At 45.0% G+C, this 23,415-nt stretch overlaps 1 pseudogene; it reads left to right on the forward strand.

The window, feature by feature from the left end:
• LOC139395343 (calcium/calmodulin-dependent protein kinase type II delta chain-like) overlaps positions 1-23,415 on the forward strand; it is an 80,334-nt pseudogene that overhangs the window by 9,452 nt on the left and 47,467 nt on the right.

The following is a 23,415-nucleotide window of genomic DNA, read 5'->3' on the forward strand; positions in this document are numbered from 1 at the left end:
AGAAGAAGAAGAAGGGCGGAGGTGTATGTTTCATGATTAACTTCTCATGGTGTGATTGTAACAACATGCAGAAACTCAAGGTCTTTTGTTCACCCGACCTAGAATCCCTCCCAATCAAATGCCGACTGTATTACCTCCCGAGAAAATTCTCTCCGGTTATAGCCACAGCCGTGTATATTCCCCCTCGAGCCGATACCACGACGGCCCTCGAAGAACTCTATGCAAACTGGAAACAACATATCCTGAGGCCGCATTTATTGTAGCTGTGGACTTCAACAAAGAAAATATGAGGAAAACGCTACCGGAAACCACATATCCTGAGGAAAACGCTACCGGAAACCACATATCCTGAGGAAAACGCTACCGGAAACCACATATCCTGAGGAAAACGCTACCGGAAACCACATATCCTGAGGAAAACGCTACCGGAAACCACATATCCTGAGGAAAACGCTACCGGAAACCACATATCCCGATGAAAACGCTACTGAAAACCACATATTCTGATGAAAACGCTACTGGAAACCACATATCCTGAGGAAAACGTTACTGGAAACCACATATCCTGAGGAAAACGCTACCGGAAACCACATATCCTGATGAAAACGCTACCGGAAACCACATATCCTGAGGAAAACGCTACTGAAAACCACATATCCTGAGGAAAACGCTACCGAAAACCACATATTCTGATGAAAACGCTACTGGAAACCACATATCCTGAGGAAAACGTTACTGGAAACCACATATCCTGAGGAAAACGCTACCGGAAACCACATATCCTGATGAAAACGCTACCGGAAACCACATATCCTGAGGAAAACGCTACCGGAAACCACATATCCTGAGGAAAACGCTACCGGAAACCACATATCCTGAGGAAAACGCTACCGGAAACCACATATCCTGAGGAAAACGCTACCGGAAACCACATATCCTGAGGAAAACGCTACCGGAAACCACATATCCTAATGAAAACGCTACCGGAAACCACATATCCTGAGGAAAACGCTACTGGAAACCACATATCCTGAGGAAAATGTGTCGTGGAAATTTCCTGTATTACCAAATACTTATATACTTAAATAGTTATCATAAAGTCCATCTTTAATTATATATGAGCTTCACCATAGCCCTTTTTTGACTCTCAGATCAATTCAGTGTCTATAAATAAATTCTCTGAGAGTGCTTACAAAACAATTCTTAGTGTCATTTATAGCCAAGACACACCCATCTCAACTCACATGACGAATAACAGATCTTAGGAACATTACAAAGGAAGACTTTACTTGAGAGAGGAGTACCCCATAGCCAGACAGCATTAGCTATAAATTATCGTTCAGTCTGTTCTCCTAAATGAAGTTCTAATCTCGTTCTTGGTACCACTTAGGACCACAACATTACCTCATCCAATGGCATATATCAATTGTCAATTCTAGATACTCCTCAAATACACCTCCTCCTGGACAAGATCAGAAAAGGCACTGAGCCTTCTAGGCCATATACTAAATCAAGATAAGGGCAACCTCAGAGGGGACATACAACAGTGAGCCTCCTAGGTCATATACTAGGTCAAGATAAGGGCAACCTCAGAGGGGACATACAATAGTGAGCCTCTTAGGTCTTAGGTCATATACTAGATCAAGATAAGGGCAACCTCAGAGGAGACATACAATAGTGAGCCTCTTAGGTCCTAGGTCATATATTAGATCAAGATAAGGGCAACCTCAGAGGAGACATACAATAGTGAGCCTCTTAGGTCCTAGGTCATATACTAGGTCAAGATAAGGGCAACCTCAGAGGGGACATGTAATAGTGAGCCTCTTAGGTCCTAGGTCATATACTAGGTCAAGATAAGAGCAACCTCAGAGGGGACATGTAATAGTTACAGACACATTCCCATAAGAAGACTCCCTTCCTATAGGCATGAACTCAAACAGGAAGTACCTGCGCTATGGACTATTCAACGCTGGTCTGACCAATCGGAATCCATGCTTCAAGATTGTTTTGATCATGTGGACTGGGATATGTTTTTTGGGTGGCCTCTGAGAATAATATCAACGAATACACGGACGCAGTGTCTTAGTTTATCAGGAAGTGTATAAGGGGATGTTGTTCCCACTGTAACTATTAAAACCAGTGGCTGAGTTCATCAGGAAGTGTATAAGGGGATGTTGTTCCCACTGTAACTATTAAAACAAGTGGCTGAGTTCATCAGAAAGTGTACAGGGGATGTTGTTCCCACTGTGACTATTAAAACCAGTGGCTGAGTTCATCAGAAAGTGTACAGGGGATGTTGTTCCCACTGTAACTATTCAAACCAGTGGCTGAGTTCATCAGGAAGTGTACAGGGGATGTTGTTCCCACTGTGACTATTAAAACCAGTGGCTGAGTTCATCAGAAAGTGTACAGGGGATGTTGTTCCCACTGTGACTATTAAAACCAGTGGCTGAGTTCATCAGGAAGTGTACAGGGGATGTTGTTCCCACTGTGACTATTAAAACCAGTGGCTGAGTTCATCAGAAAGTGTACAGGGGATGTTGTTCCCACTGTGACTATTAAAACCAGTGGCTGAGTTCATCAGGAAGTGTACAGGGGACGTTGTTCCCACTGTGACTATTAAAACCAGTGGCTGAGTTCATCAGGAAGTGTACAGGGGACGTTGTTCCCACTGTGACTATTAAAACCTACCCAAACCAGAAACCGTGAATAGATGGAAGCATTCGCGCAAAACTGAAAGCGCAAACTACTGCATTTAATTTAACCATAGCAAGGCGACAAACAGTTATTCTGATCGTAGACTTTAGGAAACCCCCCTATCCGCATCGAAGGGAGAAGGTGGAAAGTTCCTCGGCTTACACATCACTGACAAACCGAAATGGTCCACCCACACAGACAGAAGGTGCAACAGCGCTTCTTCAACTTCAGGAGGCTGAAGAAATTTGGCTTGGCACCCAATTTGACATTCGCTCAGTACATTGTTTTCACTGAGGAAAAGTACAAGTCTCCTGTTAATGATAATGCAGAGGATTTTCCCAAGGTTGCTGTTGCTGTTGATGCAAATCCCACGGTAGGTATTGGGGTTAAATTTGTCTTATTTTTTTGTGGATTGGGGTGATCTTTGGTTCCAAATACTCTCTCTCACACACACACACAAACAGCTCATTGTCTGTTCACCTGTCTGGCGAGAACTGCCTGTTGAACTGCATTATGGGACAACGCTGTGGAGAACGTGACTGTTAGTCTATGTGTGTGTGTGACTAACTAGGGCAGCAGACTCTGAGGAGGAAGAGAGCTAGGGCACCCTTAATTAGAGAAAGTCTGTCTGTCTCTCTCTCTCTCTCTCTCTGTCTCTCTCTCTCTGTCTCTTTCTCTCTGTCTCTTTCTGTCTGTCTGTCTGTCTGTCTGTCTGTCTGTCTGTCTGTCTGTCTGTCTCTCACTCTCTCACTCTCTCTCTCACTCTCTCTCACTCTCACACCATTGGTTAGAGCCTGTAAGTAAGCATTTCACTGTAAGGTGAACCTGTAAGGTGTAACCTGTTGTATTCGTCGCACGTGACAAATAAACGTTGATTTGATTAGATCTCTCGTCCTCTCTCTCTCTCCTCTCTCTATCTTTCTCTCTCTTTCTCTGTCTCTCTGTCTCTGTCTCTTGCTCTCTCTCTCCTCTGTCTCACTCTCCTCTCTCTCCTCTCTCACTCTCCTCTCTACTCTCCTCTCTCTCCTCTGCTCTGCTCTCCTCTCCTCTCCTCTCTGTCTCTCCTTCTCACTGTGTGACCTATAGCAGTCTGTGTGTGTCATCCTACTTTTCCCCAGTTTCGGTTCTTGAGGCAGCTGCTACAGATTCTTTAGGGTCAGAGAGAGAGAGAGGAGAGGGCACAGAGATACAGAGAGAGAGGAGAGGGCACAGAGAGAGAGGAGAGGGCACAGAGATACAGAGAGAGAGGAGAGGGCACAGAGAGAGAGTAGAGGGCACAGAGAGAGAGGAGAGGGCACAGAGATACAGAGAGAGAGGAGAGGGCACAGAGAGAGAGGCGAGGGCACAGAGATACAGAGAGAGGGAGAGGGTACAGAGATACAGAGAGAGAGAGAGAGGGCACAGAGATACACAGAGAGAGGGGGAGGGCACAGAGATACAGAGAGAGAGGGAGAGGGCACAGAGATACAGAGAGAGAGGGAGAGGGCACAGAGATACAGAGAGAGAGGGAGAGGGCACAGAGATACAGAGAGAGAGGGAGAGGGCACAGAGATACAGAGAGAAAGGGAGAGGGCACAGAGATACAGAGAGAGAGGGCACAGAGATACAGAGAGAGAGGAGAGGGCACAGAGAGAAAGAGAGGGCACAGAGATACACAGAGAGAGGGAGAGGGCACAGAGATACAGAGAGAGAGGGAGAGGGCACAGAGATACACCGAGAGAGGGCACAGAGATACAGAGAGAGAGGAGAGGGCACAGAGAGAGAGAGAGGGCACAGAGATACACAGAGAGAGGGAGAGGGCACAGAGATACACAGAGAGAGGGAGAGGGCACAGAGATAGAGAGGGAGAGGGCACATATATACACAGAGAGAGGGAGGGCAGAGATACATAGAGAGAGGGAGGGCAGAGATACAGAGAGAGAGGTAGGGCAGATATACAGAGAGAGAGGGAGGGCACAGAGATACAGAGCGAGAGAGAGAGGAGAGGGCACAGAGATACAGAGAGAGAGGAGAGGGCACAGAGAGAGAGGAGAGGGCACAGAGATACAGAGAGAGAGGAGAGGGCACAGAGAGAGAGTAGAGGGCACAGAGAGAGAGGAGAGGGCACAGAGATACAGAGAGAGAGGAGAGGGCACAGAGAGAGAGGTGAGGGCACAGAGATACAGAGAGAGGGAGAGGGTACAGAGATACAGAGAGAGAGAGAGAGGGCACAGAGATACACAGAGAGAGGGGGAGGGCACAGAGATACAGAGAGAGAGGGAGAGGGCACAGAGATACAGAGAGAGAGGGAGAGGGCACAGAGATACAGAGAGAGAGGGAGAGGGCACAGAGATACAGAGAGAGAGGGAGAGGGCACAGATATACAGAGAGAAAGGGAGAGGGCACAGAGATACAGAGAGAGAGGGCACAGAGATACAGAGAGAGAGGAGAGGGCACAGAGAGAAAGAGAGGGCACAGAGATACACAGAGAGAGGGAGAGGGCACAGAGATACAGAGAGAGAGGGAGAGGGCACAGAGATACACCGAGAGAGGGCACAGAGATACAGAGAGAGAGGAGAGGGCACAGAGAGAGAGAGAGGGCACAGAGATACACAGAGAGAGGGAGAGGGCACAGAGATACACAGAGAGAGGGAGAGGGCACAGAGATAGAGAGGGAGAGGGCACATATATACACAGAGAGAGGGAGGGCAGAGATACATAGAGAGAGGGAGGGCAGAGATACAGAGAGAGAGGTAGGGCAGATATACAGAGAGAGAGGGAGGGCACAGAGATACAGAGCGAGAGAGAGAGGAGAGGGCACAGAGAGTTGGCTACAACACCATTGTTTCTCTGTCTGTAGTGTGATTTGCTGACTACCAGACTAGAGGAACCAACTGCACAGCTAGACACACTCCATTCAAACAGTCACATTGTGTTAACCTACTGTCAAACACACACACACACACACAGAAAATTGCATATCACAGGTTCAAGTCTCCTTGACAACCTTTCTTGTGGTTTATTCCTGGTCAGATAGCTAGCAACAATGACAAGACTGTGGTGTTATTATGATACTGAATGGTCAGATAGCTAGCAACAATGACAAGACTTTGGTTTTATGATACTGAATGTGAATGGTCAGATAGCTAGCAACAATGACAAGACTGTGGTGTTATTATGATACTGAATGGTCAGATAGCTAGCATCAATGACAAGACTGTGGTGTTATGATACTGAATGGTCAGATAGCTAGCATCAATGACAAGACTGTGGTGTTATGATACTGAATGTGAATGGTCAGATAGCTAGCAACAATGACAAGACTGTGGTGTTATGATACTGAATGGTCAGATAGCTAGCAACAATGACAAGACTGTGGTGTTAGGATACTGAATGGTCAGATAGCTAGCAACAATGACAAGACTGTGGTTTTATGATACTGAATGGTCACATAGCTAGCAACAATGACAAGACTGTGGTTTTTTGATACTGAATGTGAATGGTCAGATAGCTAGCATCAATGACAAGACTGTGGTGTTATGATACTGAATGTGAATGGTCAGATAGCTAGCAACAATGACAAGACTGTGGTGTTATTATGATACTGAATGGTCAGATAGCTAGCATCAATGACAAGACTGTGGTTTTTTGATACTGAATGGTCAGACAGCTAGCATCAATGACAAGACTGTGGTGTTATGATACTGAATGGTCAGATAGCTAGCATCAATGACAAGACTGTGGTGTTATGATACTGAATGGTCAGATAGCTAGCAACAATGACAAGACTGTGGTGTTATGATACTGAATGTGAATGGTCAGATAGCTAGCAACAATGACAAGACTGTGGTGTTATTATGATACTGAATGGTCAGATAGCTAGCATCAATGACAAGACTGTGGTTTTATGATACTGAATGTGAATGGTCAGATAGCTAGCAACAATGACAAGACTGTGGTTTTTTGATACTGAATGTGAATGGTCAGATAGCTAGCATCAATGACAAGACTGTGGTGTTATTATGATACTGAATGGTCAGATAGCTAGCATCAATGACAAGACTGTGGTGTTATGATACTGAATGGTCAGACAGCTAGCATCAATGACAAGACTGTGGTGTTATGATACTGAATGGTCAGATAGCTAGCATCAATGACAAGACTGTGGTGTTATGATACTGAATGGTCAGATAGCTAGCAACAATGACAAGACTGTGGTGTTATGATACTGAATGTGAATGGTCAGATAGCTAGCAACAATGACAAGACTGTGGTGTTATTATGATACTGAATGGTCAGATAGCTAGCATCAATGACAAGACTGTGGTGTTATGATACTGAATGGTCAGATAGCTAGCATCAATGACAAGACTGTGGTGTTATGATACTGAATGGTCAGATAGCTAGCAACAATGACAAGACTGTGGTGTTATGATACTGAATGGTCAGATAGCTAGCAACAATGACAAGACTGTGGTGTTATGATACTGAATGGTCAGATAGCTAGCAACAATGACAAGACTGTGGTGTTATGATACTGAATGTGAATGGTCAGATAGCTAGCAACAATGACAAGACTGTGGTGTTATTATGATACTGAATGGTCAGATAGCTAGCATCAATGACAAGACTGTGGTGTTATGATACTGAATGTGAATGGTCAGATAGCTAGCATCAATGACATGACTAGCTAACCAACAACTGTAACGATGTATTTGAGAATCAACAAGTGCTCATTGTGTAAATGTTTTTATGTTGTCAATAAACATTTGGAGAGTAAATATAGTTGATATGTTGTCAATAATCCTACGATTGTAAGTCCACCCCGTCTCGGATGGGCGCACAATGATTTTGTAGGCAAACGTGCCGTCTACGCCAAATTCAGACCATTTTCTTTAGTTTGGTGTTTTGTTACAGTGTCTGGTCTGCTACAGTGTGTTGGATAGAGAAATTGATAGAGAAATGGGAAGAGAAATTGATAGAGAGAGGGATAGAGAGATGGATAGAGAGATGGATAGAGAGATGGATAGAGAAATGGATAGAGAGAGGGATAGAGAGAGGGATAGAGAGATGGATAGAGAGATGGATAGAGAGATGGATAGAGAAATGGATAGAGAGAGGGATAGAGAGAGGGATAGAGAAATGGACAGAGAGGGATAGAGAGGGATAGAGAGATGGATAGAGAGATGGATAGAGAGATGGATAGAGAAATGGGAAGATAAATGGATAGAGAGGGATAGAGAGAGGGATAGAGAGATGGATAGAGAAATGGATAGAGAGATGGATAGAGAGATGGATAGAGAGAGGGATAGAGAGAACGAGAAAGAGAAAGAGAGAGAAGGATAAACTGTGTCTGTGAGAGAGATAGAAATTAGGGATGAGGTTGAGGTTTTAGTGTTTGCTTTGCCTGTGTGTGTGTGTGTGTGTGTGTGTGTGTGTGTGTGTGTGTGTGTGTGTGTGTGTGCTCCAGGGACAGCCATTTGCATGCAGTGCTAGTTCCCACTGCAGAAAATAGTAGAGGGGAAGGGGGGAGAGGAGAGGAGAGGAGAGGAGAGGAGAGGGGAGTTCAGAGCACTCTGATTGGTCAAGGAGTTGCTAGACAACAGATGTCCGGCTGGCTGGGAGGTAGACTACCTGTGGCGGAGAGAGAGGGATTGAGAGAGAGAGAGAGGGATTGAGAGAGAGAGAGATATATAAAGAGAAAGCGAGTGAGGGAGAGAGAAAGGAAGTTGAGAGAGAGAGAGATGGACAGATTAGTGACCTTGCTCCCAGGGCTGATGATAGTATAATGGGTAGGTTGTCCTTGGTCCTGTTGATTTAAAAGTATTATTCACTCTGTCCTCCTCTCCTCCATCCTCCTCTCTCCTCTCTCCATCTCTCTCCTCCATCTCTCTCCTCCATCCTCCTCTCTCCATCTCTCCCTCTCTCCTCTCTCCATCTCTCCCTCCCTCCACTCTCCTCCATCTCTCCCCCTCTCCTCTCCTCCATCTCTCTCCTCCATCTCTCCTCTCTCCATCTCTCCCTCCTTCCTCTCTCCATCTCTCCCTCCTTCCTCTCTCCATCTCTCTTTCACTCTCTCTCTTTCTCCTTCATTTCTCTCCATCTCTCTCTCCTTCATCTCTCCCTCCCTCCACTCTCCATCTCTCCATCTCTCCCTCCTTCCTCTCTCCATCTCTCCTCCATCTCTCCCTCTCTCTTCTCTCCATCTCTCCCTCCCTCCACTCTCCTCCATCTCTCCCCCTCTCCTCTCTCCATCTCTCTCCTCCATCTCTCCCTCTCTCCACTCTCCTCCATCTCACCCTCCCTCCCTCCACTCTCCTCCATCTCTCCATTTCTCTCCTCCATCTCTCCCTCTCTCCTCTCTCCATCTCTCTCCTCCATCTCTCCCTCTCTCCTCTCTCCATCTCTCTCCTCCATCTCTCCCTCCCTCCACTCTCCTCCATCCCTCCCTCCCTCCACTCTCCTCCATCTCTCCATTTCTCTCCTCCATCTCTCCCTCTCTCCTCTCTCCATCTCTCTCCTCCATCTCTCCCTCTCTCCTCTCTCCATCTCTCCCTCCATCTCTCTCCTCCATCTCTCTCTCCTCCATCTCTCCCTCTCTCCTCTCTCCATCTCTCTCCTCCATCTCTCCCTCCATCCTACTCTCTCCATCTCTCTCCTCCATCTCTCCCTCTCTCCATCTCTCTCCTCCATCTCTCCCTCCATCCTCCTCTCTCCATCTCTCTCACCTCCATCTCTCCCTCCATCTCTCTCCTCCATCTCTCTCTCCTCCATCTCTCCCTCCCTCCTCTCTCCATCTCTCCTTCCATCTCTCTCCTCCATTTCTCTCTCCTCCATCTCTCCCTCCGTCCTCCTCTCTCCATCTCTCTCTCCTCCATCTCTCCCTCCGTCCTCATCTCTCATCTCTCTCTCCTCCATCTTTCCCTCCATCCTCCTCTCTCCATCTCTCTCACCTCCATCTCTCCCTCCATCTCTCTCCTCCATCTCGCTCTCCTCCATCTCTCCCTCCCTCCTCTCTCCATCTCTCCTTCCATCTCTCTCCTCCATTTCTCTCTCCTCCATCTCTCCCTCCGTCCTCCTCTCTCCATCTCTCTCTCCTCCATCTCTCCCTCCGTCCTCCTCTCTCATCTCTCTCTCCTCCATCTCTCCCTCCATCCTCCTCTCTCCATCTCTCTCTCCTCCATCTCTCTCTCCTCCATCTCTCCCTCCCTCCTCTCTCCATCTCTCCCTCCATCTCTCTCCTCCATTTCTCTCTCCTCCATCTCTCCCTCCGTCCTCCTCTCTCCATCTCTCTCTCCTCCATCTCTCCCTCCGTCCTCCTCTCTCATCTCTCTCTCCTCCATCTCTCCCTCCATCCTCCTCTCTCCATCTCTCTCTCCTCCATCTCTCTCTCCTCCATCTCTCCCTCCCTCCTCTCTCCATCTCTCCCTCCATCTCTCTCCTCCATTTCTCTCTCCTCCATCTCTCCCTCCGTCCTCCTCTCTCCATCTTTCTCTCCTCCATCTCTTTCTCATGCTCTTCTTCCACACTCACGCTCTTTTCATCTCTCTCTTCTAGGAATCGACACTCACGCAAACACATGTCTGTCTGACCCCTCTCTCTTTTCCCTCTCTCTCTCTCTCTCTCTCTCTCTCTCTCTCTCTCTCTCTGTCCTGAGGCAAAGTGGAACTGGGTCGTCTTGACTCACCGGTTCCGAATCAGAGTCGCTTGACACAGTTCTGATTTGAATTGTTTGAACGTGACTCTGAATCACTATGGAACTCACAGAATCCAATGGAATCGTTTTGTTCCGATTCACACAGTAAATTGATACAGTATCAAGTCACTGATTCCTAGAAAGCAGCAGAGAATCCTTATGATGAACCTTAGTAGTAGAATATAAAAGAGTAGATAGAATAAAGTAGATTAAAGTAGGGTAGAATATAATATAATAGAATAAAGAAGAGTAGAAAATAATAAAGTGGAGTATGGTAGAATAAAGTAGAATATAGTAGTGTAGAATACAGCAGAATAGTGTAGGGTAGAATAGAATAGGGTAGATTAAAGTAGATTAGGGTAGATTAAAGTAGCATAGAGTAGGGTAGAATAAAGTAGTATAGAGTAGGGTAGAATAAAGTAGAATAGAGTAGGGTGTATTAAAGTATAATAGAGTAGTGTAGAATACAGTAGAATAGTGTAGGGTAGATTAAAGTAGAATAGAGTAGGGTAGAATAAAGTAGAATAGAGTAGGGTAGAATAAAGTAGAATAGAGTAGGGTAGGATAGAATAGGATAGATTAAAGTAGATTAGAGTAGGGTAGATTAAAGTAGAATAGAGTAGGGTAGATTAAAGTAGAATAGAGTAGGGTAGATTAAAGTAGAATAGAGTAGGGTGGAATAAAGTAGAATAGAGTAGGGTGGAATAAAGTAGAATAGAGTAGGGTAGAATAAAGTAGAATAGAGTAGGGTAGATTAAAGTAGAATAGAGTAGGGTAGAATAAAGTAGAATAGAGTAGGGTAGATTAAAGTAGAATAGAGTAGGGTAGAATAGATTAGGGTAAAAACAAAAGTAGGGTAGATTAAAGTAGGGTAGATTAAAGTAGAATAGAGTAGGGTTGAATATAGTAGGGTAGAATAAAGTAGAGTAGGGTAGATTCAAGTAGAGTAGAGTAGGCTAGAATATAGTAGGGTAGATTAAAGTAGAATAGAGTAGGGTTGAATATAGTAGGGTAGAATAAAGTAGAGTAGGGTAGATTCAAGTAGAGTAGAGTAGGCTAGAATATAGTAGGGTAGATTAAAGTATAATAGGGTAGAATATAACATAATAGAATAAAGTAGAGTAGAGTAAAATAAAGTAGAATAGAGTAGGGTAGAATAAAGTAGAATAGAGTAGAGTAAAATAAAGTAGAATAGAGTAGGGTAGAATAAAGTAGAATAGAGTAGGGTAGAATAAAGTAGGGTAGAATAAAGTAGAGTAGGGTAGATTCAAGTAGAGTAGAGTAGGCTAGAATATAGTAGGGTAGATTAAAGTATAATAGGGTAGAATATAACATAATAGAATAAAGTAGAGTAGAGTAAAATAATGTAGAATAGAGTAGGGTAGAATAAAGTAGAATAGAGTAGAGTAAAATAAAGTAGAATAGAGTAGGGTAGAATAAAGTAGAATAGAGTAGAGTAAAATAATGTAGAATAGAGTAGGGTAGAATAAAGTAGAATAGAGTAGGGTAGAATAAAGTAGAATAGAGTAGGGTAGAATAAAGTAGAATAGAGTAGGGTAGATTAAAGTAGAATAGAGTAGGGTAGAATAAAGTAGAATAGAGTAGGGTAGAATAAAGTAGAATAAAGTAGAGTAGAGTAGAATAGAGTAGGGTTGAATATAGTAGGGTAGAATAAAGTAGAATATAATAAAATAAAGTAGAGTTTAATAAAATAGAGTGGAGAAGTAAATTACAAATAAAGTACAATAGAATAAAATAAAGTTGAGTGGAATAGAATACAGTAGAAGAGAATACAGTAGAATAGAATACAGTAGAATAGAATACAGTAGAATACAATACAGTAGAATACAATACAGTAGAACAGAAATGGCGAGAGAGGGGGGAGAAAGGGAGGGAATAAGTTAGGGAGAGGGGGTAGAAAGGGAGGGAGAGAGAGGGGGAGAAATGGAGGGAGAGAGGGGAGAGAAAGGGAGGGAGGGAGGTAGAGGGGGATGGGGGTAAGGGAGGGATGGAGAGAGGGGGAGAGAGAGATGGGTGAAAGGGAGGGAGAGAGAGGGGAGAGAAAGGGGGGGAGGGAGAGAGAGGTGGGGGAGAGGGGCGAAAGGGAGGGAGAGAGATGGGGGAGAAAGGGAGAGAGAGAGAGGGGAGAGAAAGGGAGAGAGAGAGACAGGAGAGAAAAGAGGGGAGGGAGAGAGAGGGGGATGGGGAAAGGGGGGAGAGAGAGAGGGGGGTGATAGATAGATGTTAAGAGGAGGAGAAATAGAGGACATGAAGTTTTATTTATAGTAATTTCATCAGTTACCTCTGCCAACGGTGCTTTCCTCCAACACATACACACACAGTACACCCTCTACTGGCTGACATTTGCATCACAGTCTGTAAAGGATTACCTACAGCACTATAGTCTATGGAGATACAGAAACAATGAAATACAGGGATTCACTTCTGTCTCTGTCTCTCTCTCTGTCTCTGTCTCTCTCTGTCTCTGTCTCTGTCTCTCTCTGTCTCTGTTTCTCTCTGTCTCTCTCTCTCTGTCTCTCTCTGTCTCTGTCTCTCTCTCTGTCTCTCTCTGTCTCTCTGCCTATCTGTCTCTCTGCCTCTCCCTCTGTGTCTCTCTCTGTCTCTCTGTCTCTGTCTCTCTGTCTCTGTCTCTCTCTGTCTCTGTCTGTCTCTGTCTATTGTCTGTCTCTGTCTCTTGTCTCTTGTCTGTCTCTGTCTCTGTCTCTCTGTCTCTGTCTCTGTCTCTTGTCTCGCTATGTCTCTCTGTGTCTCTCTCTCTCTGTCTCTCTCTCTGTCTCTGTCTCTGTCTCTCTGTCTCTCTGTCTCTCTCTCTCTCTCTCTCTCTCTCTCTCTCTCTCTCTCTCTCTCTCTCTCTCTCTCTCTCTCTCTCTCTCTCTCTCTCTGTTTGTCATGTTTCCAGACCACCAGAAGCTTGAGAGAGAGGCCAGGATTTGCCGTCTGCTGAAACATCCCAATATTGGTGAGAACAACAACCCTCGTCGACCCCTGGCAACATCTGCTCTGTTTTTATTAGCCTGTTGTGGAAAAGACCACAACAGGTGTGTGTGCAGCCCTGGTCAAATGTAGGGCATCGCATAGAGAATATAATACCGTTTGGGACTTAGGCAAGAACATTTCAATATTAGCAGTAATCCTTCTCTATAGAACCTGTTGTCTTTTTCATCTTGTCTTCTTCTCTTCTCCCCTCGATCTCTTCACTTCTCTATCCCTTCTCTTCCCCCTCTATACCTTCTCTTCCCTTCTCTTCCCCCTCTATCCCTTCTCTTCCCCCATCTATCCCTTCTCTTCCCCCTCTATCCCTTCTCTTCCCCATCTATCCCTTCTCTTCCCCCCTCTATCCCTTCTCTTCCCCCCTCTATCCCTTATCTTCCCTTCTCTTCCCCCTCTATCCCTTCTCTTCCCCCCTCTATCCCTTCTCTTCCCTTCTCTTCCCCTCTCTATCCCTTCTCTTCCCCTCTCTATCCCTTCTCTTCACCCTCTATCCCGTCTCTTCCGCCCTCTATCCCTTCTCTTCCCACCTCTATCCTCTCTCTTCCCCCCTCTATCCCTTCTCTTCCCCCCTCTATCCCTTCTCTTCCCCCCTCTATCCCTTCTCTTCTCTTCCCCCCTCTATCCCTTCTCTTCCTCCTCTATCCCTTCTCTTCCCCCCTCTATGCCTTCTCTTCCCCCCTCTATTCCTTCTCTTCTCTTCCCCCTCTATCCCTTCTCTTCCCCCCTCTATCCTTCTCTTCCCGCTTTATCCCTTCTCTTCCCCCTTCTATCCCTCTCTTTCCCGCTCCATCCCTTCTCTTCCCCCTCTATCCCCTCTCTTCCCCCTCTATCCCTTCTCTTCCCCCCTATCCCTTCTCTTCCCTCTCTTCCCCCCTCTATCCCTTCGCTTCCCCCTCTATCCCTCTCTACCCCCCTCTATCCCTTCTCTTCCCCCTCTATCCCTTCTCTTCCCCCTCTATCCTCTCTCTTCCCCCTCTATCCCTTCTCTTCCCCCCTCTATCTCTTCTCTTCCCCCTCTATCCCTTCTCTTCCCCTTCTATCCCTTCCCTTCCCCCCTCTATCCCTTCTCTTCCCCCCTCTATCCCTTCTCTTCCCCCTCGATCCCCTCTCTTCCCCCCTCTATCCCCTCTCTTCCACCCTCTATCCCCTCTCTTCCCCCTCTATCCATTCTCTTCCCCCTCTATCTATTCTCTTCCCCCCTCTATCCCCTCTATCCCTTCTCTTCCCCCTCTATCCCTTCTCTTCCCCCATCTATCCCTTCTGTTTCCCCTCTATCCCTTCTCTTCCCCCTCTATCCCCCTCTATACCCCCTCTCTTCCCACCCACTATCTCTATCCCCCACTCTGCCACCTCTCTGCCCCCTCTCTTCCCTCCCTCTATCCATTCTTTTCCCCCGCTCTCTGCCCTCTCTATCCCCCTCTATTGCCCCTCTCCTGCCCCCTCTATCCCCCTCTATCGCCCCTCTCCTACCCCCTCTATTCCCTCTCTTCCCCCCCTCTCTGCCCCGTCTATCCCCCTCTCTTACCCCCTCTCTTCCTGTCTTCTCAGTGAGGCTTCATGACAGCATATCAGAGGAGGGCTTCCACTACCTGCTGTTTGATCTGTGAGTACACCTCTACCTCTCATGTCAGAGGAGGGCTTCCACTTCCTGCTGTTTGATCTGTGAGTACACCTCTACCTCTCATGTCAGAGGAGGGCTTCCACTTCCTGCTGTTTGATCTGTGAGTACACCTCTACCTCTCATGTCAGAGGAGGGCTTCCACTTCCTGCTGTTTGATCTGTGAGTACACCTCTACCTCTCATATCAGAGGAGGGCTTCCACTTCCTGCTGTTTGATCTGTGAGTACACCTCTACCTCTCATATCAGAGGAGGGCTTCCACTTCCTGCTGTTTGATCTGTGAGTACACCTCTACCTCTCATATCAGAGGAGGGCTTCCACTTCCTGCTGTTTGATCTGTGAGTACACCTCTACCTCTCATGTCAGAGGAGGGCTTCCACTTCCTGCTGTTTGATCTGTGAGTACACCTCTACCTCTCATATCAGAGGAGGGCTTCCACTTCCTGCTGTTTGATCTGTGAGTACACCTCTACCTCTCATATCAGAGGAGGGCTTCCACTTCCTGCTGTTTGATCTGTAAGTACACCTCTACCTCTCATGTCAGAGGAGGGCTTCCACTTCCTGCTGTTTGATCTGTGAGTACACCTCTACCTCTCATATCAGAGGAGGGCTTCCACTTCCTGCTGTTTGATCTGTGAGTACACCTCTACCTCTCATATCAGAGGAGGGCTTCCACTTCCTGCTGTTTGATCTGTGAGTACACCTCTACCTCTCATATCAGAGGAGGGCTTCCACTTCCTGCTGTTTGATCTGTGAGTACACCTCTACCTCTCATGTCAGAGGAGGGCTTCCACTTCCTGCTGTTTGATCTGTGAGTACACCTCTACCTCTCATGTCAGAGGAGGGCTTCCACTTCCTGCTGTTTGATCTGTGAGTACACCTCTACCTCTCATATCAGAGGAGGGCTTCCACTTCCTGCTGTTTGATCTGTGAGTACACCTCTACCTCTCATATCAGAGGAGGGCTTCCACTTCCTGCTGTTTGATCTGTGAGTACACCTCTCATATCTATGTGTATCTCATTCCTCCATCTCTCAGTGAGTGTAGATCCAGGTACTGATCCAGGGATGACAGGTGCTGGTTTTGTCAGGAATAATAACTAGTGTTAAACCACAGACACACACTAGAGAGGTAAACCACCTTGGTGTGTGTCTGTGTGTTTCTGTGTGTGTCTGTTTTTCTGTGTGCCTGTGTGCCTGTGTGTGTGTCTGTGTGTGTCTGTCTGTGTCTGTGTGTGTCTGTGTGTGTCTGTGTGTCTGTCTGTGTCTGTGTGTGTCTGTCTGTGTGTGTATGTGTCTGTGTGTGTCTGTGTGTGTATGTGTGTGTGTCTATGTGTCTGTCTGTCTGTGTGTGTGTCTGTGTGTCTGTATGTCTGTGTCTGTCTGTGTGTCTGTGTGTGTCTCTGTCTGTCTCTGTGTGTCTGTGTGTCTGTCTGTGTGTCTGTGTGTTTTCAGGGTGACTGGAGGAGAGCTGTTTGAGGACATCGTAGCCAGGGAGTACTACAGTGAGGCTGACGCCAGGTAGGAACACACACACACACACACACACACACACACACACACACACACACACACACACACACACACACACACACACACACACACACACACACACACACACACACACACACACACACATGCTATATCACTGTCTTCCAGTTCTTTCTCGCAGTCAGGTGTGTGTTATTTCATATGGCTGTATCGAAGGTGTGTGTGTGTGTTATCTAAGGTGTGTGTGTGTGTGTGTTATCTAAGGTGTGTGTGTTATCTAAGGTGTGTGTGTGTGTGTGTGTGTGTGTGTGTGTGTGTGTGTGTGTGTGTGTGTGTGTGTGTGTGTGTGTGTGTGTGTGTGTTATCTAAGGTGTGTGTGTCATCTAAGGTGTGATATCTGTCTCTATAAAGTGATTTATAAATGTGATGTATGGACCACTGACTGTGTGATTGATCACAGAGGAGACGCCAAAATAATAACAAGAATAATGCATCACGTTTCTATTGCACTTTTCATAAGAATCTCAGAGCACTTCAAAAACAACCCGTCTAGCTATAGTTAGATCAACCAGTACATCACCATGAATAGTCTAGCTATAGTTAGATCAACCAGTACATCATCATGAATAGATCAACCAGTACATCATCATGAATAGATCAACCAGTACATCATCATGAATAGTCTAGCTATAGTTAGATCAACCAGTACATCATCATGAATAGTCTAGCTATAGTTAGATCAACCAGTACATCATCATGAATAGTCTAGCTATAGTTAGATCAACCAGTACATCATCATGAATAGATCAACCAGTACATCATCATGAATAGATCAACCAGTACATCATCATGAATAGTCTAGCTATAGTTAGATCAACCAGTACATCACCATGAATAGTCTAGCTATAGTTAGATCAACCAGTACATCATCATGAATAGATCAACCAGTACATCATCATGAATAGATCAACCAGTACATCATCATGAATAGTCTAGCTATAGTTAGATCAACCAGTACATCATCATGAATAGTCTAGCTATAGTTAGATCAACCAGTACATCATCATGAATAGTCTAGCTATAGTTAGATCAACCAGTACATCATCATGAATAGATCAACCAGTACATCATCATGAATAGATCAACCAGTACATCATCATGAATAGATCAACCAGTACATCATCATGAATAGATCAACCAGTACATCATCATGAATAGTCTAGCTATAGTTAGATCAACCAGTACATCACCATGAATAGTCTAGCTATAGTTAGATCAACCAGTACATCATCATGAATAGTCTAGCTATAGTTAGATCAACCAGTACATCACCATGAATAGATCAACCAGTACATCATCATGAATAGTCTAGCTATAGTTAGATCAACCAGTACATCACCATGAATAGATCAACCAGTACATCACCATGAATAGTCTAGCTATAGTTAGATCAACCAGTACATCATCATGAATGGATCAACCAGTACATCATCATGAATAGATCAACCAGTACATCATCATGAATAGATCAACCAGTACATCATCATGAATAGTCTAGCTATAGTTAGATCAACCAGTACATCACCATGAATAGATCAACCAGTACATCATCATGAATAGTCTAGCTATAGTTAGATCAACCAGTACATCACCATGAATAGATCAACCAGTACATCGTCATGAATAGATCAACCAGTACATCACCATGAATAGTCTAGCTATAGTTAGATCAACCAGTACATCATCATGAATAGATCAACCAGTACATCACCATGAATAGATCAACCAGTACTTAACCATGAATAGATCAACCAGTACATCATCATGAATAGATCAACCAGTACATCGTCATGAATAGTCTAGCTATAGTTAGATCAACCAGTACATCATCATGAATAGTCTAGCTATAGTTAGATCAACCAGTACATCATCATGAATAGATCAACCAGTACATCACCATGAATAGATCAACCAGTACATCACCATGAATAGATCAACCAGTACATCATCATGAATAGTCTAGCTATAGTTAGATCAACCAGTACATCATCATGAATAGTCTAGCTATAGTTAGATCAACCAGTACATCATCATGAATAGTCTAGCTATAGTTAGATCAACCAGTACATCATCATGAATAGATCAACCAGTACATCATCATGAATAGATCAACCAGTACATCACCATGAATAGATCAACCAGTACATCACCATGAATAGATCAACCAGTACATCATCATGAATAGATCAACCAGTACATCATCATGAATAGATCAACCAGTACATCATCATGAATAGATCAACCAGTACATCACCATGAATAGTCTAGCTATAGTTACATCAACCAGTACATCATCATGAATAGTCTAGCTATAGTTAGATCAACCAGTACATCATCATGAATAGTCTAGCTATAGTTACATCAACCAGTACATCATCATGAATAGTCTAGCTATAGTTACATCAACCAGTACATCACCATGAATAGTCTAGCTATAGTTACATCAACCAGTACATCACCATGAATAGTCTAGCTATAGTTAGATCAACCAGTACATCACCATGAATAGATCAACCAGTACATCACCATGAATAGATCAACCAGTACATCATCATGATTAGATCAACCAGTACATCATCATGATTAGATCAACCAGTACATCATCATGAATAGATCAACCAGTACATCATCATGATTAGATCAACCAGTACATCATCATGAATAGATCAACCAGTGCAATTTGGGACCTATCCATAGATATGGAACCTACTTCACACTACAGACTTTATGTTGAATTACAACCTCCGTAAAGAGAGGAGGAGAGAGGGAGAGAGAGAGAAGGAGAGAGATCAGGAGGGGGGAAGAGCGAGAGGGTGGAAGGGGGAAGAGTGAGAGGGTGGAGGGGTGAAGAGCGAGAGGGTGGAAGGGGGAAGAGTGAGAGGGTGGAGGGGTGAAGAGTGAGAGGGTGGAGGGGGAGAGCGAGAGGGTGGAAGGGGGAAGAGCGAGAGGGTGGAGGGGGGAAGAGCGAGAGGGTGGAGGGGGGAAGAGCGAGAGGGTGGAGGGGGGAAGAGCGAGAGGGTGGAAGGGGGAAGAGCGAGAAGGTGGAGGGGGGAAGAGGGAAGGCATGATGGGGAGAGAGGAGGTACTGTATATAGTTCTAGAATGATTCATCTGTGTTGTCGGTGTGTTTCCCTGTTAGCTGGTGTTGTTTGTTTAACTCTGTAATCTGTAGTGGGCTGTTACTTTACTCTGATCAAACAGAGAGAGTATTGTTTAACTCTGTAATCTGTATATGGTATTTTCTGTGTTTTATTGTTGAACATTTGGTCAGTGTCTATCAAACACCGTTGTTTATATAATAAGATGTTTCTCCCCTGTCCATTTCTCTCTTCACTCCTCTCTCTTCTCTCTTTTCTCTCTCTCCTTTTTGTCTCTCCTCCTTCAGTCATTGCATACAGCAGATTGTAGAGAGTGTTCATCACTGCCATGTCAATGGTATCGTTCACAGGGACCTGAAGGTTGGTATGGTCAGACCATCTTCATCACCACCATCATCATCACCACCATCACCATAATCATCATCATCATCAACCTTCACCATCACCACCATCAATTATCACCATCATCAATTATCACCATCATCATCACCACCACCATCATCATCATCATCATCACCATCATCGCCATCACCATCACCATCATCACCACCATCATCACCACCATCATCACCACCATCATCATCACCACCATCATCACCACCATCACCATCACCACCATCACCATCAATTATCACCACCATCATCATCATCATCATCATCATCACCACCATCAATTATCACCATCATCATCACCACCACCATCATCATCATCATCATCACCATCAGCGCCATCACCATCACCATCATCACCACCATCATCACCACCATCACCATCATCACCTCCACCATCACCATCACCACCATCATCATCACCACCATCATCATCATCACCACCATCATCACCATCATCACCATCATCACCTCCACCATCACCATCATCACCATCATCACCTCCACCATCACCATCATCACCGCCACCATCACCACCACCACCATCATCACCTCCACCATCACCATCACCACCATCACCATCATCACCACCACCATCACCACCACCATCACCATCATCACCACCACCATCACCATCATCACCACCACCATCATCATCACCATCATCATCACCACCAACCCATGTTTTACATCTGTACATCTGAAGGTGTGTGTGTGTGTGTGTGTGTGTGTGTGTGTGTGTGTGTCTGTCTGTGTGTGTGTGTCTGTATGTATTTATGCCACAGTGTGTTGTTGTGTTAGTGTGTCCCTGTTCAACCGTTGTCTCTTTGTCTCTCTTTGTGTGTGTGTCTGTATGTATTTATGCCACAGTTGTGTTGCTAGTGTGTCCCTGTTCAACCGTTGTCTCTTTGTCTCTCTTTGTGTGTCTGTAGGATCAAGTTGTCCCTAGACACTGATCTCAGCTCAGTTTAGTCCTAGTGGTTACCACTATATGGCCAAGCTGCAAACTAGTTGCCCCTAGACACTGATCTCAGCTCAGTTTAGTCCTAGTGGTTACCACTATATGGCCAAGCTGCAAACTCTAAATTTGCTATATCTTAAAATTGTATGAAAATAGAATGTATATTTTAGTTATTTGGTCTTAATTTAGGTTAGGGGTAAGCATAAGTTTAGCATTGTTGTTAAGTGTAGATTTAAAAATCAGATTTCCCAGATCCGGGAGCGTAATCATCGACTGACACTAATTAGCATAACGCAACGGACATAAATATTCCTAGAAAATATTCCTATTCATGAAAATCACAAGTGAAATATATTGAGACACAGCTTAGCCTTTTGTTAATCACCCTGTCATCTCAGATTTTCAAAATATGCTTTACAGCCAAAGCTAGACAAGCATTTGTGTAAGTTTATCGATAGCCTAGCGTAGCATTATGTCCAGCTAGCAGCAGGTAACTTGGTCACGAAAATCAGAAAAGCAATCAAATCAAATTGTTTACCTTTGATGAGCTTCGGATGTTTTCACTCACGAGACTCCCAGTTAGATAGCCAATGTTCCTTTTTTTCAAAAATATTATTTTTGTAGGCGAAATAGCTCCGTTTGTTCTTCACGTTTGGCTGAGAAATCCACCGGAAATTACAGTCACGAAAACGCTGAAAAATATTCAAAATTAGCTCCATAATATCGACAGAAACATGGCAAACGTTGTTTATAATCAATCCTCAAGCTGTTTTTCAAATATCTATTCGATAATATATCCACCGGGACAATTGGTTTTTCAGTAGGACCGATTGGAAAAATGGCTACCTCTGTATTTTACGCGAGAATCACTCTGAGAGCCATCAGGTGACCACTTACACATTGTAGCCGCTTACGGGTATTCTTCAACATAAATGCATACAACTATGTCACAATGCTGTAGACACCTTGGGGAATGCGGAGAAAAAGTAATCTGGTTGATAGCCCATTCACTGCTCAATAGAGACGCATTGGAACGCAGAGCTTTCAAAACACGAGGCACTTCCGGATTGGATTTTTCTCAGGCTTCCGCCTGCAATATCAGTTCTGTTATACTCACAGACAATATTTTTACAGTTTTGGAAACTTTAGAGTGTTTTCTATCCTAAGCTGTCAATTATATACATATTCTAGCATCATGTCCTCACAAAATATCCCGTTTACTTTGGGTACGTTATTTTTCCAAAAATGAAAATACTGCCCCCTAGTCACAACAGGTTTTAAGGAGATAAATTGTAGAAAATGACGAGGGGATCCCGGGTGGCACAGTGGTTAAGGGCGCTGTACTGCAGCGCCAGCTGTGCCACCAGAGACTCAGGCTTTGTCGTAACCGGCTGCGACCGGGAGGTCCGTGGGGCGATGCACAATTGGCCTAGCCTAGGTTCTGACTTTGCAGCTTGGCCAGAAAGTGACAACCTTGCGTGAGGCTAAACCTGATTGTACATCTGTGTCTACGGCCAACGGTTACCAGGAGCGTCGTGTTACCTCTAACCCATTTTGACTCCGCCCCCCTCCAGCCTGAGAACCTCCTATTGGCCAGTAAGCTGAAGGGGGCGGCGGTTAAGCTAGCTGACTTTGGGCTCGCCATCGAGGTGCAGGGCGACCAACAGGCATGGTTTGGTGAGTATCGTGGAGTGGCTTCTCTCTTATGGGACGGGGACAGAAAATGTGTTTTTTTCACACTACTGAGCTGAACCAAGCCGAGCTGAACTAGCCTGATTACGCATCCACTGTAGTTTCTGGTACTGTGAGTGCTGTGAGTACTGTGAGTGCTGTGAGTACTGTGAGTGCTGTGAGTACTGTGAGTGAAAGGCTAATGGGAAAATGAATAATGCCAAGCCAGCACAGTGCGGTTCGGGTCGGGTCGGGTCTGCACACTAGTGTATTAGAGGACACACAGACCTGGCCTAGAATTGACCACTAACCTCTTACCACTTTTGAATTGTCAGGGCGGTAGTTAGCCTAAAAGAAAGGTCACTGGTTCAAATCCCTGAGCTGAAAAAAATGTACTAATTGATCGATTTAATCAATGAATGACTCACTCAAGTAATCAATTAATTATTTGCTGAAACAATTACTCAAATCAATCAATCAAACTATTGATACACTCATCCATTTATTCTCCCTCCCTCCCTCCCTCCCTCCCTCCCTCCCTCCCTCCCTCCCTCCCTTCCCTCCCTTCCCTACAGGTTTTGCTGGTACACCAGGCTACCTGTCTCCAGAGGTTCTGAGAAAAGACCCATATGGGAAGCCTGTGGACATGTGGGCCTGTGGTAAAGAAACAACCTTTTAATCTCTAACCTTTGACCTTTAGAGCTAAACTAAATAACATACCTTCTATGTGAGGGGTCAGTTTGG

The sequence above is a fragment of the Oncorhynchus clarkii genome, unplaced genomic scaffold (assembly GCF_045791955.1).
Source record: "Oncorhynchus clarkii lewisi isolate Uvic-CL-2024 unplaced genomic scaffold, UVic_Ocla_1.0 unplaced_contig_9080_pilon_pilon, whole genome shotgun sequence".
Taxonomy (NCBI): Eukaryota; Metazoa; Chordata; class Actinopteri; order Salmoniformes; family Salmonidae; genus Oncorhynchus; species Oncorhynchus clarkii.